We start from the raw sequence: 7,387 nt of genomic DNA, 5'->3' as shown, positions 1-7,387 counted from the left end.
CAATATGATCTCAGTTGAGCTGTTACTGGAACAAGGTAATCCTTTTACAATTCCCTAACCAATTCATTATCCCATTCACCACAGTGACAACTCCAAACTTTTTTATCCTACCTCAACCCTCCTGTGGCACCACATTTTAACACCCTCTCAACTGAGGGCTTTGACTCATATTTCACAAAAACAAAAATGTGAGCTACCTTTTCTCCTCTCCTAATCTCACATCACTCACATATCTTTCTCTACAATCTCTTCCATCACCCCTGTCTCACATGAAGAGGTATCCTTTTTTTCTAGCACATGATCCCAATGTATTTTATCTTTTGCAGAAAAATGCCTTCCAATTATTCCCTTCTCTCACTAATGCTTAATTTCTCCCTATTTTTCCTGCTGCCATGTCTCCTCAGTCCTTAAAAAAACATAACGAAACCCAAGCACACCTCATGTAATCAAACCATCCTAGAGAGCTATCATTCTATATCTTTTCTCCCATCTGCAGCAAAACTCTTTGGGAAAGCCCTCTACGTTGGTGCTTCTACTTCTCTTCTCATTCGATTCTAAACCCTCTACTATCTGGCTCCCAATCTCATCATTAAATTGAAACTGTTCTCTTCACAGCCAATGATCTCTAAATTGCCAAAGTCTTTTCTTAATCATCTTCCTTTTTTAATTCTTTGCCACTTCTCCTCGATACTCTTTTCTCTCTTGGTTTTCATAACACCGCTTTCTTCTGATTCTTCCACCTGTCTGACCACTCCTTATCAGTCTCCTTTGTTAGATCTTCATCCAGATCATGACTACTAACTTAGGGTGTCTCACAAGGCTCTGTCCTAGGCCCTCTTCTCTTCTTCCATTCTCATCTCATATCCCTCTGCCATCACTCCCACTATCTCACCCTTTACTCTCATTTCTAATGAAGAGGTAGCCCTTCTCTTTGCCAAGCCAAACCCTCTACACTCACCCTAAATTATATCCCCTCTCATCTTCTCTAGCAGAATGCCCTATCATCTCCACCTTCTCTCTAATTAATCTTCATTCTCTCCCTATTTGCTGGATTCTTCCTTGCTGTACAAAAACATCTCCACAACTTCCCCATCCTTAAGAACTCCTTCTTTGATCTTACTATCATATGTCTCTCCTTCCTTTCCCAGCTAGATTCCTTGAAAAAGCCATCTACACCTCCACCTCCTTCTCCTTTCACTCACTTTTAAATCTTCTTTATTTTGGCTTTTGACCTAAAATTACTACTAAAATTACTCTCTTCAAAGTTACCAGTAATCTGTTTTTGTATTTTCTTCTTGGATGCCATCATTTTAGGTGGTCTAGGCAAGTACTAAACTCTTGTTACGCTTGTTTTTTTTACATTGCCTAAATTTCCCCTGTGTGCCTCCACCACCCCCACTCTACCCCCTTTCTAGAAAGCCATCTCTTGTAATATATAAATTTTTGAAAGAAAAAGAGGAAGAGGGAAAAAAAATCAGCAAAACTGGTTAGTTGAAAACAGTAGAAAAAATCTGACAATTCATGCAAAGTTTCTCACCTGTGAACTTCTCACCTGTTCAAATAAGGAGAGGGAGGAGTCTTCTCCTATCTCTTCTTTTGAGACAAGTTTGTTCTTTGTAATTTTACAACCTTTAATGTTTAATTTTTTTGGTAATTGTTGTTCCTTCCATTTACATTGTTATAGTCATTATATATATTATTTTACCAGGTCTGCTTACTTCACTTTATATCAGTTCATTTAAATATTTACATGCTTTTCTATATCCATCATTTACTGTTTCTTTTCTTTTCTTTGGTGAGGCAATCAGGGTTAAGTGACTTGCCCAAGGTCACATAGCTAGTAAATGTCAAGTGTCTGAGGCTGGATTTGAACTCAGGTCCTCCTGACTCCAAGGCCAGAGCTCTATCCACTGTGCCACCTAATCTGCACCTGTTTACTGTTTCTTAAAGCACAGTAATATTCCATTACATTCATGTGCCATAATTTGTTTGGCCAGTCCCTAATTAATAGGCATTTGTTTTGTTTCTAATTCTTTGCTAATATATATATATATATATATATATATATATATATATATGTATATATACACACACACACATATACACATACATATATATATATAGGTGTATATGCAACCTGCCTTTCTTTCTTTTTCTTTCTCTCTTTCTCTTTCTCTCTTTCTCTCTTTCTCTCTCTCTCTCTCTCTCACTCTCTCTCTTTCTCTCTTTCTCTCTTTCTTTCTTTCTTTCTTTCTTTCTTTCTTTCTTTCTTTCTTTCTTTCTTTCTTTCTTTCTTTCTTTCTTTCTTTCTTTCTTTCTTTCTTTCTTTCTTTCTTTCTTTCTTTCTTTCCTTTATCAATGACCTTCTTGGGGTATATGCCTAGCAGTGGATTTTTAGGTAAACCAATGATCTTTAATTGTCCAATTTATTGGCCTTATCTCAATCCTCATCCATCATGATCTCTTTCCAGCATTTGACTCTATTGATCATTTTCTTCTCTTGGATATTTTTCTCTTTTCTGGGTTTCCATAATACTGCTAACTTGCTATCTATTTGTCTGACTGTTGCTCCTTTTCAACTATGGGTATAGCCCAAGGCTCACTTTCCTGAGCCCTATTCTCTGTTCTCTCTATACTGTCTTATTTGGTGACCTCATCAGCTCCCACAGGTTCAATGATAACATCTATGCAGATTATTCCTAGGTCTATATATCTGGGTCTCTTTCCTGAGCTATAATTATCAATTGAAAATTTGAACTGGATGTCCCATAGTAATCTCAAAGTCCAAAACAAGTCATTGCCTTTCCCTCCAAACCATTCTCCCCTTCCAAATTTCTCTATTTCAAGAGGGCCACCATTTACCCAGAACTCAAATTTTCAAAATAAGTGTTATCCTTGACTCCTCACTCTCATTCACCTTACATATCCAGACTGTTGCTAATTGTTTCTGTTTCTGCCTACACAACCTCTTTCTAATATGTCTCCTAATCCGCATTCATGGATATATTTCAGGGGTGTACTGGAGCCAGTTCTAACTACAGTGTGAGTATTTGCACTTCTGCCACAAATCAGTTTGATTTTTTTAATTTTGTTGAGGGTCTGGATAAAAAAGGATTAATAATGCAAATTAAACTTGAAAGTGTGTATGCACATGTATTTTTCCCCAGAGAGTCCAGTTGATAAATATTCCCAGCACGCCCCTGTATTACTCTATAAACATAGCTCAGGCTGAGCAGGAGATCAGTTGAAGGTTCAGGGAATAAAGTCATCCCTGGTCCGGAGGCCTGGTGACTGTAGGAGGATAGTAATAATAATAATAATAATAATAATAATAATAATAATAATAATAACAATAATAATAATAACAATAATAACAGCATTTATATAGAGCTTTCAAGTTTGCAAAATGCTTTACATTTATTATATCATTTGAGCCTTATAGCATCCCTGCAGATCAGTAGTCTCTCTCTTCACTCCATTATATCCTCACAATTGCCAAAGTGATTTTCCTAAACACTAGGTATAACAATGTCACCCTCCCCACCCCCACCATTCAATAAACTTCAGAGGCTCCATGTTATTTTTAGGAACAAAAATATTTTTACATATTTAAAAAAATTATTTAACATCATGATTAGACTATTACATTCAGCAAACAGCATGGGTACAAAAAAAAATCTTCATTAAAACTTTTTGTTGGAATGTTCCCAGAGAACAGAAACTAAAATAACCTGTTATACGATTAGTCACAAATACAGTCCTGATGTTTTGTGGGGGGTTTTGCCCATTCATAAAGAGTATTGTCTAAAACATGTTTTGTTTCAGCCAGGCCCTGTCACCACTGTTCTCCACTGAATTCACAAATCTGTTGTAACTTGTAACTTCCATGTCACTTCTCTGGCTCTCCTCTCCTGCCAAGCTTTGTTTCATAACAGCAATTGAAGTCTTCTGCAACTGTTACAACTACTGCTACTTCTGGAACCACCATAGTCACATTGGTTAGGTGGTTTGGCAAAGTATTGGCCCCCCACCATAAGGGCTGGAGCTCCTGCCTCCAAAGTTCCTTCCCTTCATGGGACCAAAATTTGAAAACACTGTTGTAGTTTCCAAAATTATCGTAGCTTCTACCACCTCCAAAGCTTTTTCTGTCATTGCCAAATCCATTGTAGCCATCTCCACTTCCACTACGTCCTCCACCATCCCAACTGCCCCCAAAACCACCATAATCACTGAAGTTTCCATCACAACCAAAGCCATCATTTCCACCAAAGCCACCTCCATGGCCACTACCAAAGTTTCCAGAAACACTTTGACCTCTTGGACTAGATGAAGCACAGGCCGTTTCTTGGCTTTCCTTGCTTCACAATTGTGGTCATTCATAGTATGGTATTTTTGAATGAAAATCTTATCCACAGTCATGGTCATCAGAAGAGACAAAAGTAACACTCCCCCATCCCCCACTTTCCCTACTACTTTAGTCAGTCATGATTTCAATCACTTCCATTTTCCCATGTTGTTCAAAGTAGTATCTTATGTGATACTCCTTAGTGTCTTCCTTAATGCCACTCACAAAGATCTTTTTCACAGTTAAGTGGGCACCTGGTCCTTGAGAAACTCTGTGGAAACAGCTGTTTGGTTCAACAACTCTGCCATCAACTTTGCGAGGTCTTGCATTCATGGCTGCATTTACCTCTTCCACTGTGGGATATGGGACATGAGACAAAAGCAAACCCCTTGAAACACTTGGCATTTAGATCTTTTCTTCCCACCCAGTCTGTGTCCCATGGCTCAAAATGGCTCCTTAGACCCTCATCTGTCATCTTGAAACTCAAGTCTCTGGTGAAGAGCTTTCAGCTGCTTGGGTTTCTTGGGGGATTCTGACTTTGACATGGTGGGAGCAGACTTTTCAGTGATCCTTCTCCATTCAGCATTAAAGACAGAAAGCAACAAGTATTTATTAAACACCTCCTGTGTGCAGGCACTGTGTTAAGTACTGGGGATACAAGTAAAAAGACTAGAACAATTTTGCTTGCAAAATATATACATAATATATATATGCAAATATATACAACATACATGTAAAGTTAATAAATACAAACATATGCAAAGTAGTTAAATACAAGGTACTTTGGGAGAGAGGGCACTTGCAGTTGGGGGAAATCAGGAAAGACTTCAGGTAGTAGATGGGGCCTGAGCATCTTAAAGGAAGGGAAGGATTGTATGAGGCAGGAATAAGAAGAGGATGAATTTCAGACATATGGGAAAGCCAATGCAATAGCAAGGAGACAAGAGATTGGGTATGTCACGTATGCTAGCCTTAATCTCTGAATGGGCATTGCCTCAGTCAAACTGAGATCTGGGAAAGGCCTTAACTTAAAAAGACCAAGGGCTCCCACTGCATCCGGGGCCATCTCCAGTTGTTCAATCTCCATCTTGCCACTGGACCCAGATGGCTCCAGAAAAGAGAGTGAGGCTGGTGACTTTGCACAGCCCTCCCTCACTTAAGTCTAAATCATTTGCAAGTCATGACATCACCTCCCTGATGTCATGGTCCTCTTCAAGAAAGAAGGACAAACAAAGTCATGTATGAGGAACAAATAGAAGGGCCGTTTGGTTGGATTTCAAAATGTGGAAATGGGAGTCATGTCCAGAAAGCTAGTTTGGGGACTGGTTGTGTAGAACTTTAAAAGCAAAGCAGAGAATTTTATATTTTGTCCTGTAGACAAGAGGAAGCCACTAGAGTTAATTGAGTAAGAAAATCACGTAGTTTTGTGATTAAGGAAAATTATTTTGGCATAGTGTATAGGATGGATTAGAGCCATAAGCAATTTGGGACAAGGAGAATGATTTAGGCAAGGGATGATGAGGGCCTAAACTAAGGTGGTAGCTATGCAAGTGGAGAGAAGGGGTCAAATATGAGAGATGTGGAGGAAGATATGGTAAGATTTGGTAACTGACTGGATATGTAGGGTGAAGGAGAGTGATGAAGAGATTATGCATCGGGGAGACTAGAAGGATGCTGATACCTTCAACAGAAATACCAGGCCCCTTCCTACATTTCTGTTCTTCATATTCTGTGCTCCCCTCTACAATCCAGCCATACTGCTCTATTTGCTTTCCCTCACATGCAATAGTCTGTATCCCCCATCTCCATACTTTTGCACTGCTTGTGCCCCATGCCTAGAATGCTTTCCCTTCTTCAAGGCTCAACTTAAACATTTCTTGGTCCTCTCAGCTGACAGAGCTGTTCCTTTGAATGGTAACTTCTGAAAGAGGCAGACCTGACTCAAGCTGGTCCCCTGTTAGTTTAGATTTGGTGTTGGAATGAAATGATGCATTCATAGATCATTCAGTAATTAGTAAGAGGAGGTTTACTTAGACATAGCATATAAAGGATATTCATCAGGGATGCTAACACCTAGTTTGTTATTTCTAGCATGATCTCCTTAACCTCCAGATGGAAACACATCAAGTCATCAGGGCAGAGTGTGGTGGTTTGCATGGTCTTGGTACATCTGCCAAGTCTGAAAGGCACCAACTCCATGTGGGTGGACCTTTTCTGGCCATGTGCTAACTTGGCTACAGGCCACTAAGAAGCTGAATCAAGGAGAACATAACTTGTGCCTTAACCCCCTGGACCAATCAATTCCTGGGGACAGCCTTATCACTTTTTACGGGGAAGAAAACAAACTAGTGTAGCTCATATGTATTGGGGGAAATGGAGAGGAACCCTGGTAGATAGTGGTCTGATCATATCTTCCATCTACTCTAGTTTGCATGTCACATTTGTAAATAGTTATTTACTATTGTTTCCCCCCCCCTTAGAATATAAACACCCAGACAATTTTTGCATTTCTTTTTATCTCCAGAACTTAAAAAAGAATATCCAAAACACAAGAAATACTTGTGGATCGATGATCTTCAGTTTCTCCATCCTAAGACTATCTCATAGTATAACAGAAAGAGAGCTGAACTCTGAATCAGTAGACCTTGGTTCTAGTCCTAGCTCTGCTGTGTAACCTTAGTCAAATCCTTAAAACCCTCAGGATCTCAATTTTCTCATTTATAGTGATATGGTTAGATCAACAGTTCTTAAACTTTTGGATCTTAGGACCACTAAACACTCTTAAAAATTACTGAAGGCCCCAAAGACCTTTTCTTTACATGCGTTGTATGCATAAATATTTACTGTATTGGAAATTAAAACTGACAAAATTTTAAAACATTTATTAATTCATTAAAAATAACCATAATGAATCTATTATATGTTAACATAAATAACTTTTATGAAAACAACTATATTTTCCAAAATGAAAAAAATTAGTGACAAGAATGGCATTGCTCTACATTTTTGCAAATCTCTTTTATATATGACTTAATGGAAAAT

General features: G+C 38.5%; 1 pseudogene; it reads right to left on the bottom strand.

Moving 5' to 3' along the window:
• Nucleotides 1–3,290: 3,290 nt before the first annotated feature.
• LOC110202642 (heterogeneous nuclear ribonucleoprotein A1-like) lies at nt 3,291–7,159 on the bottom strand (annotated as a pseudogene).
• Between the last annotated feature and the right edge of the window lie 228 nt (nt 7,160–7,387).

This window comes from Phascolarctos cinereus, unplaced genomic scaffold, assembly GCF_003287225.1.
Source record: "Phascolarctos cinereus isolate Bilbo 61053 unplaced genomic scaffold, phaCin_HiC Scaffold_5;HRSCAF=322, whole genome shotgun sequence".
Lineage (NCBI taxonomy): Eukaryota > Metazoa > Chordata > Mammalia > Diprotodontia > Phascolarctidae > Phascolarctos > Phascolarctos cinereus.
Note: the sequence above shows the minus strand (reverse complement) of the source record. Positions and strands in the feature narration are given on the sequence as shown.